This window comes from Protopterus annectens, chromosome 7.part1 (assembly GCF_019279795.1).
Source record: "Protopterus annectens isolate FY-2018-M chromosome 7.part1, PAN1.0, whole genome shotgun sequence".
Classification (NCBI taxonomy): domain Eukaryota; kingdom Metazoa; phylum Chordata; order Ceratodontiformes; family Protopteridae; genus Protopterus; species Protopterus annectens.
Genome location: NC_056740.1, coordinates 232,342,764 through 232,355,225, shown reverse-complemented (window position 1 = coordinate 232,355,225; position 12,462 = coordinate 232,342,764).

The following is a 12,462-nucleotide window of genomic DNA, read 5'->3' as shown; positions in this document are numbered from 1 at the left end:
TTCACAGGTAGTTACTATGTGGGCAGTCAAGGAGACTATCCCAGTTTCCCAAAAGCCCCAGAGCACAGTCTGGCTAAGTGACCTGTTCAGATTTACATAATAGGCAAATGAAAGCTGAGGGAATCAATCCTTGACCAGTGGAAACAGCTTGTAAACAGCTCATAGTGTCAGTCCTCAACAATAACTGACTGACTTCAGTCTCTCCTGAACACTCACATTGTGACAGATTCCAAAATAATTGCTCTCAGTGTAGGTGACTTACGCTGGTGCAAGCCTACTCCAATTCAAAGATACTTGTTCTTGGTATAAGTGACTTACTCCAGTGTAAGGTCTATTTATAAAGCAGGCTAACAACAGAGTAAGTCAATTACACCAGGAGCAAGTCTTTTGGAATCAGGCCTATTATCAGCTCTCTCAAGACTGCTCAAGTTCTATAAAGTCAGATGCCACTCACTTTTATATCTGGAGATATTGACAACCATTAGAGAATGGGCAAACTGTACATTATTTATTTATTTATTTATTATTATTTATTGACGTTTGTTAACTGGGTTAGTCCAACTGGGCTTGTGGCCCATTTTCAGTGGAGACCCGCTCCAACAATACATTTCTATTACAAATTATCATATTAATACAAAAATAATGAGGTGAGACGCAATTATACAGAGCAAAAGTTTTACAATTGTTGAGTACATACATGAGTTAAAGTTCCAAGTATGTAGAAGGAATTAAGAAACATATAATTTTACAGTGAGATAATGCATTAGAGAAGTAAAACAAAGTAAATATATATTTCTGCTGTTTCTGTGGAATTATGCAAATACCTTATGAGAGGTGAAAGGGGGGACTAAATAGGGTCCTTAATAAGGGAGAGTGTGAGGGGGGACTAAGTGGGGTCATTGCAAGGGCAGGTCCTGGAATTGAGAAAATATGTTTTTAGTTTGGTTTTAAAGTGGGAGGTGTGTGAAATTGTACGTAAGTCAAGGGGAAGTCTGTTCCAGGCATGGGCGACAGAGTGTTTATAGAGTAGTTTGCCTACAGACTTTGTTGGGGGGTAAATATCAAGTAGTTGTTGATTAGAAGTACGGAGGGTTCGGGATGGAGTATAGATAGAGACTAAGGCAGAGATAGATGGACAGAATGAGGGTTTATAAAGGATAGAGTGAAGCATGTGAAATTGATAAAGTAGCAATAGTTGGGGAAGTTCAAGCCATTGGAGAGAGTTTAAAGCAATGCAGTGGTGTGAGTTGTGCGGGGAGTTAGTAATGAATCTAGCTATTTTATGGTAAGTTTGTTGAAGTTTGGTAAGAGTGGTGGCCTGAATATTGATAAGGACTGGAGCAGCATATAGGAGGGTAAGGAGGAGGAGGGCCTGTCCAAGAGTAAGTCTAGAATCAGGAGTTACGAATCTTTTGTTCCGATAAAGCAGGCCTAATTTCTGGTGTGTTCTTTTTATACATTGGTGTATGTGTAGGTTGAACTTTAGTTCATCATCGATGACCCCTAGGAGTTTGGTATGGTTGTCAGGTAGGATAGTTGTATTATTAGAAGATGCAATAATAAAGGAGGTTTTATGGTGAGAATGAGAACGGGGAAGGAAAAGTAGGAGTTTAGTCTTTTTGGGATTAAGGATCAGTAGGTTTTGAGAAAGCCATTATTCTGTGGATAGTAGGGCTTGTTGGGTTAGGGAATGTAGTTCAGAAATGTTATTAGAGATAGAGATAAGTGCGGAGTTGTTGGCATATTGAATGAGAGAAGAATCTTTACAAGAGGAGAAAAGATCATTGGTGAAGATGTTAAATAAAAGGGGTCCTAAGATGGAGCCTTGAGGAACACCAGTAGAGATGGAAAGGAAAGGGGAGGAGACTGACAGACATTTGACAGATTGTTCCCTGGCAGATAGGTAATTATTGAACCAGGCAAGTGAGAAGGGGGATAGGTGTAGGCTAGCAAGTTTGGATAATAGTAAAGGATGAGAGACAGTATCGAAAGCTTTGGAGAGATCTAGGAAGAGACAAGAAATGAGTTTATTGTTGTCTAGGGCCTCTGCGATGGTGTGTGTGAAGGAGAGGAGGGCAGTGGTGGTGCTGTGGTGGGGACAAAATCCGTGTTGGGTAGGGGTAAGCAAGTGATGGTTAAGGAGGTGATTGAGAAGCTGAGAGTGGACACATTTCTCTAGTATCTTAGACAGGGGGCACAGAATGGCAATAGGACGGTAGTTAGAAGGTTCAGTAGAATTTCCACCTTTATGAAGAGGGATAGTAAAGAAGGATTTCCAGAGGGTGGGCACAGTAGATTCAAGAATGAATCTGTTTATTAGTATAGATATAGGATAGGCAATAGAGTCAGCAGCAAGTTTGAGGAATGTAGGAAGTAATTTGTCAGTGGAAGGAGAGCATGGTTTTAGTTAAGTAGTAGAGAGTTGATATAAGTAGTGGGAACAGGCTGAAAGGAGAACAAAGTTGTATTAGTTAGACTAGGAGGGGCAGGTATAGAAGCTGAGTTAGGACTAGTGGTTATGAGATTTTGGATGAAAGTGATTAGAAAGAACGTTCTCCAGCAGGGTACTAATGTACAAGTAATGCTCACTGAAAAACAAGTCCGCCACTTCAAGGCAGCATATCAAGCTGCCGTGAAGCTCGGACTGAAAAAAACAAATGGCCACCATTATTTTATGCTTGCTAAGCAGCACTTCTGCTGTTTAGCGAGTGTAAAATATATTTTAAAAAAAGAAAACTATAAAACAAAATTGTGTCTGTGTGTGTGAGTGTATGCATGCATGTGAGTGAAACCGAGGTCGATCAACCTGTTATTTTATACTCACTAAGCAGCGATTTTGCTCTTTAGCAAGTGTAAAAACTAAGCATAACAGAAAAATGTGTGTGTGTTTACATTTATGTTTGTGTTTTTGTTTCCATCTGTGTGTGTGAATGCGTGCTTGTGTGCATGATAGCAAGGTGTGTGTGAGTGAGAGAGAGTGAAGAGTGAGAGCGATTGAGCAACAGCAGCACTGAGGAGGTTTATGTACCTCTCACCTTTTAAATCAAGTTAACTGGATAAAACCTAAAATAAAGGGGAACAAAGACTCAAACAGGAACATATTCCTCTTAAAAAAAATCACAAAGTTCATTCAGTAAGAGGACTTATGTTAGCATGCATCTTTCTGAAGTGCAGACGTGTGTGTGTGTGTGTGTGTGTGTGTGTGTGTGTGTGTGTGTGTGTGTGTGTGTGTGTGAGTGCGTGTGTATGTGTGTGTGTGTGTGTGTGTGTGTGTGTGTGTGTGTGTGTGTGTGTGTGTGTGTGTGTGTGTGCATGTGTGTGTGTGTGTGTGTGTGTGTGTGTGTGTGTGTGTGTGTGTGTGTGTGTGTGTGTGTGTGTGTGTGTGTGTGTGTGTGTGTGTGTGTGTGTGTGTGTGTGTGTGTGTGTGTGTGTGTGAGAGAGACAAAGAGGGAGAGACAATGAGATGCTGGACCACTGGCAGCAGCATACAAGAGGTTTGCATACCTCTCGAACTTTTAGCTCAAGAAATCTGGATAAAGCCTGAAATAAAGGGGGAACAAAGCCTCAAAAATAGGAATAGATTTTAAATATCGTACTTGTAAAAATTACAAAATAAGTTAAATAACAGATTTGTGTTAACATGAATTTTCTGAAGGAAATAGTCTGAAAGTCAAGTGTATGTCATTATTTAGTGATTCAATCCCCAGTGACTGGCAAGACACCACACATTTTAGCAGTAAGGGATGAAACAAATAAAGCAACTTTCTAGTTATTTTTTTTTTAAATGGTATATTTTGGAGGTAAAATGCTTCCTCTAACACCATTTACATATACTACACAGTTTTGAAACATTAGATCAGAGGAACTATTTTATTTCAAAAATATATAAAAAAATAATATAGCAATAAAAATATATAAATAAGAAAGTAAAACACAACAATTTTACCGAGAGCCCATTCTCTAAGTGCAATAATGCCCTCCAGGGTTTGTGTTAATGTGTAATTAATGCCCCTGTGTGGGCATTAATTACACATTAACACACACCCTGTCAAGCTTTATTGCTTACGTATTTGTATGAAGTTAAGAGAATTTATATAAGTCTTTTATTGAAGCACTTTTCTTTCTTAACCTTAAATTATTTTTGTGCCATTTGTATAAAAACGTATATATCTTCACTGACTCATTGTATATTCATCCTAAAAAAAATTACATTATAAACTACTATCTGCATATGCTTAGTATTATTTCTAACCAAGTATCCAAATATATGGCCTCTGTTATAATTCTCCTGTTATACTATTCCCCTCTATGCTGCCTGAAGCATATTATTTTATTCCTAATGTGTTATACCCGATCATAAATAATATATGCTTTATACTAATTAATCTTAGTAGGTGTTTTTCGTATTGTATAACTATGTATTCTTTAGTTCTGTATAATCATTTACTACCTTTTGGTTTTAATCATCACATATTCTATAAAACTGATTATAAAGCATGAAACATTTCAGTCACATTGCATTAATATCCCCTTTCTAATTATTTATAGGAGGATCAGAGACTTCCTTTCACCCACTGCTTGCAGGGCCATTTCTAAAAAAATATTTTAATACCCACACTTGAATATGGCCTTACTTTTCTCATTACATACTCAGCCAACAATATTCAAAGAATGCAGACTGATGAGAATAAAATCTGCAGATTTATTGTATTAGCAAACTCCCAGATGCACTATTGCAATTTGCTAAAAAATTCCAAATGACTATTCTGTGTCCCCCTTTAAAAGTGAAGCTACCTTTACAAGACAACCCTTATGTACTGAGAAGTACACAGGACAACAATTTCTCTCTAGGACACACTGCATTTAAAATTGTTATAGGTGAGACAGCCTTCTCTAGACTGGGGTTTGTTACCTGGAACCACCTGCCTGCAGACATTAAAATGTAGAAACTGTTAAAAGCTTCAAAGATGCACTTTAAGAGCATCTCTTTACCGAATCTACCAGCAAATTCTGCCATGACAATGTTTAGGTAACTCACCATGCCATATCATGAATAACAGAATACATTTAATAAACATTTTTCAGCCTCTTAATGTGTCATCTTATGTGCAAATATTTCACATGCATGTAGAGCTTATGTATTTTATATATATATATATATATATATGATTGCACTGTATTTTTTGCATATCTTAGGTTGCGTTTTATATATTTTTTTCTCAATGCACTCTGACTGGATATTTTAACCTTATCCTGTCAGCATTCAGTTTTACCTTTGTGTTCTGAAATTTTCTACATGCTCATTTTGTATTTAATTGTTGATTGAAAGACTGTGATGCATTTTCTGCTCTTTGAGTTTGGGTTTTGTTTGAAAAGGGTCAATAGGCCAGTACACTTACCAAGTGAAAAATATAGTAAATAAATAATAAATAAATATACATTCTTGCTTTAACTAATACATGCTAACCATACTGTATAGTTAAGAATATCATTTACTTCAAACACATTATTAAAATGCAAAGCCTAAAGAGGTTATGCCACTTGTCATCTTTTCTCTAACTGAAGATACATCACCAACTCTAACAGCACGCATTCTGTCCTTGATCCAGTTTGCAGTCTGTCTTAAGAGTCAGTGTTCAAGGCCATTAGTTTATTAATAATTCCCTCATATGATATGGTGCCAAATTCCTTTTCCAAATTCAAGTAGGCAGTGTGAACAGTGCCTTTCATGACCTTTTCAGAGAAGCTTCCAAGATTTAGTAGACATGATATACCTTTAACAAATGCAAATACTGTGGGATGAGCCTGATGAAAGTTCAATGCCCTGATTTATGAGTAGTATGGTTAATGGGTATGTAGCTACCCAGGTCACTGTCAGGGTGACCTTTATGGAAGGGAATCACCAATAATATGCACCATGACTTAGGAACGTATACTGTGGCAAAACATAGGTTGAACAACATAAGCAGGGGAGCAGCAAGAGTCTGCCTGACACTAGTTATTAGACAACCTAGCATGTTGTCAAGACTCATTAAAAAGGGAGGAGACTTGTTCAGAAAGTGTTTTAAGGATATGATCCTTTGAGATAGTAACAAATCCATACAGGTCCACATAAAGAAATACATTCGTGAGCAGACCAGAAATTGTTGCCCACAAGATGAAGAAAGAATGTTTTTTTGCAGTAAAGACTTAGGGAAACTTCACTTTCACACAGTAACCATTGTTCAGCTACAAATACCGTGACGGTGCAGCTGATCTCAATATATAACAAATAGTAAAACATTAAAGTTCAATCGAAAGCGATTATTAATTTGACCCGTTAGTGTTTGGCTACCTAAAAACAGCAGCAATTAATGTACTTTAATTTCAAGAACCACTAATGTCTCAAGATGACTCCCACAGGAGACCTATGAAGTGCAGTTGTGTGAGTTAAAACTTACCCTAACAGTAGATGGTTGAATGATTAATGCTGCAGTAGCCTTAGCTATATAGGTTATATCCTGCCAAGCATTTAAGAGTTAGCCAGCTTCCAAAGCATCAGGGTACCTTCCACGTATCCAAACTGTTAGGCAGCTCAGGCTGAGCTTACTAAAAGACAGGTTTGGGTGTGAAGCCCTTCACAGCTTTCCTGCCAGCAGAGAGAGAGGGAAGCTGAGCCATGAAGGATGACTCTAGAAACAAAAAAAATGTCCACACTCTGGCATAAAAAATACACCAAAAACAAGGGGAATGGAGGGAGGGAGTGGCTACTGCAGCAGTGATCATTTGAGTATCTGCTGTTATGGTAAGTTTAACTTGGATAATTGTACTAAGTTCTTCATATTGATCACTGCTGTAATAGCCTTAGCTATGCAGGTAGATTACCATAGCTAACTACATTTCAGAGGTGGAAAGAGAAGAGTCCAGGAGCCCCTGGAGAATAGTCCTAGCAAAGCTTGATTTGGGCCTAGAGGTCTTGTAAAAGTATCTACAGAGAACCAAGTAGCAGCTTCTAGAATACTTCTAGAATCCAACCCATTCCAAAATGCCATAGAGAAACCCAAGGCCTCGGTAGAATGGTGGCCCTTGACCCTGCCAGGAATAGTTTTGTTGTGTTGAGTATAACAAAAGGTAATAGCCTCAGACCATCATTTGGAAATAGTCTGTTTTGATACAGGTTGTCCCTTCTTACCATCACAAGAAATGAGCAATTGAACTGAAGATCTGAAAGATTTAGTTCTGTCAAGATAGTACCTGAGTTGTTTGTGGACATCCAAAATATGGTACATCTTTTCTTCCTCATTTTAGGTTCAGGAAAGAAAATGAAGAGATGGATAGTGTGGCTTAAAGTAAATTTGGATACCACTTTAGGTATAAAAGAAAGATTAGTTCTCAAAGAAACCCTGTCCCCGTGGAAAATGAGGTAGGGTTGACTTACCATAAGAACTTGCAACTCAGATACTCTTCTTGCAGAGGTCAGAGCAATTAGTAAAACTGTTTCCCATGTTACGAACCTCAAGTCAGCCTGGTTAGCTGGTTCAAATGAAGAAAGTGTTAGCCTCTCTAACGCAGAATTAATTTCCCAAGGTTTTCTTAGAGGCCTGTTATGCAGAATCTCTTTCAAAAACATTTTGACGAGATTGCACTGAAATACAAGGATCCATGGGCACACATGCTGAAATGAATAATAAATAAACCTTGATAGAGGAGTAAGAAAGGCCATAGGATATTAGCTGACACATACAGTATATCATAACAGCAGAGAACAACTAGCCCTGAATAGGTGCTGGCTATGTTGCTGCCACCAGCCTTTACCATTTGTTAATATGTGCTTTTCTAGTAGCAGGCTTTCTTGCCTCCATTAGTACCTGTTGCATATCCTCAGTGAACCTATGCCTAAAAGGAACTAAGATCCTATCATCCAGGCAAACAACTGAAGTTGATTGATGTGAGGATGTATCAAACATTCCTGTTCTTGAGTGAGTAGACTCAGTCTGTAAGGCAGCTTGTGGTAATTGCCTTGGCCATTTCCAAAAGGAAGACCCACTGTTGCCTGGGGCAGAAGGGAATCACCATAATGATTTTGGGGATTTGTTCTAAATCTTCAGAAATACCCTGGATATTAGTGGAAAGGGTGATAAAACATACAGGAGCATTCTTATTGATGGAAAAGAAAAGGCATTTATCTTCCAGGCCCTCTTGTGTGGAGTTCTGGAACAGAATCTTGCCAGTTGATTGTTCAGAGAGGAGGCAAAGAGGTCTATTCCAGGAACTCCACACAGATGGATCAAATTTTAGAGGACCATCCGATCTAGTTTCCATTCGTGAGGGCTTGACTGGTCCTGCTCAGCTTGTCTGACACACAGTTTTGCTGATTGAATGTAGGATGCGATTGTCCTGTGAAGCTATATCCCAAGCTGATATGGCTAGTCTGCAAAGGGGATATGACCTGGTTCTCCCTTGCTTGATGATGTACCACATGCCTGTGGTACTGTCTGTAATTACTTGAAGAGGTCCCAGGGAGCAAAGATGGTTCAGAGATTTGAGTGCCTAGATCAGGGCAAGCATCTCCTTGCTATTTATATTCTTACATCTGTCCTTGGTGTCCCACACCCTCCTGCACTTTTATCCCACCTGAAATTGCTCCCCAAGCAAAGTTGAAAACATCTGGGATAACTGACTGCTTTGGAGCAAGGAGGGAAAAGAGGTGACCTGGATTTAAGGATATCTGTTGCATCCACCAAAAGATTTGTCTTCTGACAAATCCCAGCACTGGGATTTGAAAAGCTAAATGGTGTTGATGCTGGGACCAAAGAGATTTCAGATACCACTGCATCTTTCACATGTGGAGTCTTGCAGGGATATCATGAAAATCATAGATGCCATGAGACCCCAAATCCTGAAGTATTCCCTCACAATGTCCACGGTCTAAGTGGAAACCCTTAGAAATAGATCTAAATAAAGATCTATTTCTTTCCTGTGGAAGAAAAGCTTTTTTTTTAACTAGAGTGTCTAGTTGACATCCCAGAAGCACAATCCTGTGTGGAGTCAAGAAAGACTTTTGAATGTTCTCCTGGAATCCCAGCTTGTGTAAGAGACCTCTCAACTTAGCAAGAGATTCCTGTGACTTTGAAAAAGACTCTGCAAAGATAAACAAGTCATCTAAATATGGAAAAATATGGATGCCCTGTAGCTTACAATGAGCTATAACTGGAGCTAGACACTTGGTGAACACTCTTGGTGACATGGATTGTCCAAAGTGTAAGGCAGAGAACTGATAATGTGATCCAGATACACAAAACCTTAAGAAACATCTGATGAATAAGGATGTGTTGATAAGCATCTTTTAAGCCTAATGTTGCCAGGCAACTTGAAAGAGGAAGAAGAGGCAATAGGTTGTGAAGTGACATAATTTGAATTTGGGCACTATCACATACACATTTAGGAAAGAAAGATCCAGAACTAATCTCCAAGCATTTTCTTTCTTTCTTTGGAACTAGGAACATCCTTGAATAAAACCAATTCCCCCTCTTCTATCACTTCTTAAGACAACATGTGATGAAGAACCAGTGGAAACAAGAGTCTGATGTTGAGGATGAGAATGACACCCTGGAAAGGAGGAATTTACTCCCACCACCATCTGTGTTCTTGATGAATGATTTGCAGAACCAATTGTCTTAAACAATCTGCTACCAAAGAGAAAAATGGAAATTCAGACTTTCTGGGAGAAAAAAGGGGCCAGGATGGAAGGCGGTCACATTATCTCATGAACAGTCATTCAGACTTGTTAAACTACCCTTGGTTTTAGCAGGTTCAAGACTTTGTTTGGAACCCACTTGCCATCTCTTCTTAATGTCTGTTTACCTGTGTTTTGTTTAGACTGTTTATTCTGTTTTTTGCCAAATCTGGATGAGGAGACAGAAAATCCTTTGAAAATCTGGAACTGAAGGACTGAAAAATCTTAGGGATTTCCTGCATAAGCTCTCCCCTTTCATCCCACTTTTTGATCACGCCTGCAGCAGAGGGACCAGACACTAAATCTCTGTCCAAGAGAGAATTTAAAATCATCTTCTAGGCAGTTCTAAGAATGCAGCCATGAAGCATCCTCAAAACAGTAGCAGTGGCCATAGCAGTGGAAGAAGTATCAACTGAGTCAGACACATACTGCAAACATGAGTATTGAGCTGTGCAATAGAATAAACTTAGGTTTTTAAACAGATTTTTCATCACAGGAAGAAACTGCAGGTAAAACATTCCTCATGCTTTCACAATTTGTCAGAACAAACTTTCTTATATGAACCTGACAATTCAAAATTCTGAAAATCAAAGTTGCAGAACTATAGACTTTCCCCCTTTATCAGAAAGAGTAGGCTTGGAATTAGTTACATGTTTAGCAGCAGTGGGATCAACTAAAGCTATAACTCTGGGTCAGGTTTGGGAATCGTGTATAAAAATTTAAAAGACAGAGTCTTTTTACATCGTATCTGCCTTTTTAAGGGCAGTTGGCTATAAGGAAAATTGTAGGCAGTAGCACACACATCACATCCTCTAAAGCAGACAGAATATGACAAATGGGTGCAGCTTCTGAAAAATTCTTATGTAACAACTCATAGCATTTTCTTAGGGTATTTCTAGCAATAGTTTCAGAGAAAGAGAAACCTTCACAGGGAATGATCATCTCTGAGTCTGAATCAGAAATCTGAGGAAAAAAATCTGTATATGCCCCTGCATCTTCCTGTTCAGATTCAGAATTTGACTCTTCAGGCAAAGAGGATTCCCTCTTTCTTTCACCAGAAACTACTTTACAAAAAGGATCAGTAACCTGAATTAAACTCTGAGCCAGTCCCAATAAATTACACATATCCAAAGAAAATCAAAGACAATATCCCAGGATGCCTTCTAAATAGCATGAAACATGACCTATCAGGGCCTCTGGAATTACTATTTAACTGTAGCCTCTAAACAGGTTTCATGCCTCATGAATGAAGAAAGGCAGTAGTAATCCCTCTACATAAAGATGGGCCATCTACAGACTCTGGAAACTACAGACCCATAAGTCTCACTAGTCTTATATGTAAAGCCATGGAAATAATTATCATGGAGATGATCAATAGAGCTATAGTAAACCTCCAGGCACTGGACCCAACCGAGTTTGGTTTTGTTAAGAGCAGATCGTGCCTACTCAACCTGGTGGACTTCTTTAAGAAGGTCACCAAAGCAATGGATGAGGGCAGAATCATTCACACTGCTTACCTTGACCTGGCCAAAGCATTTGACACAATACCCCATTTGGGCATTGTTGACAAACTCAAGAAGTTAGGTATAAACCCATATGTCACCTGGTGGATAGCCATCTGGCTCACAGGCAGGACCCAGGAAGTTAGAATTGGAGAGTCCACCTCTACAAAGAGGCCAGTCACAAGTGGAGTCCCTCGCTGATCAGTCCTTGGACCGCTCCTTTATGGCATTTACTTCTCAGAAGTCAAGGCTAATGTCAGTGGACTCTGGGTGACAACATTTGCAGTTGACTAAAAATTAGGAGCTGTCATTGAATCTCACACTGATGCAAATGTTCTCCAGGAGAGGATGACACAGACAAACAATTGGTGTCAGAGCCATGGACTAAAACTAAATGCCAAGAAATGCATAATAGTATCCTTTGGGAAGTCATCCATCCCTGGTAACTATCATATTGACAACACACCCCTTAGAGTTGACCCAGTAGTCAGGGACTTAGGGACACACATCGATAGTAATCTAGCCTTTGACCATCATGTGTCTACACTGATGAGGAAATCATTCTATGTTGCACAACTTATAAACAAAGACATGCATCTAAGTCCAAGGAAGTCATTGTTTCACTGTATTCATCACTCATGAGACCTGTCATTGAGTACAGTGCTCCTTTTGGTATGTACCTACCCAGGCATATCCAAAAACTGGAACATCCACAGAGGTTCCTCACTAAAAGAATACAGGGCATAAGTAAAATGTCCTGTGCAGACTGCCTTAAGGCCCTATCCCTATATTCTGTCTCCTACAGGCTTTTGATGGGAGATCAATGCTTGGCATACAGGGCATTGTTAGACCCCACTCTGATGGACCTTCTGCATATCCACAAAACAAACAGAACCAGAATTACCTATTCTGAAGACTTATACCTTGCCTGTGATATAAATAGGACCTGCTGGAGAGATAGGTATGTATCCCAGAGACTACCACGTCTATGGAACAGGCTCCCATTCAATGTGAAGATGAGTTCCTCCCTAACCCAATTCAAGTGCAACTTGGACAATTGGATGGGAAACGTGAAATTCATCAGTAGTTTGGCACCTATGTCTCTAATGGACATAGGTAACCTGTAAATGGTTCATCTCCCAGGCCCATGCTTACACTTATCAAGGGTATCAGAACTTGTCAGAGATCTGGGATGCATGGCTAGTCTTAAAAAGACCCTTGTGGTCATTAGCCTAGTAAACACCT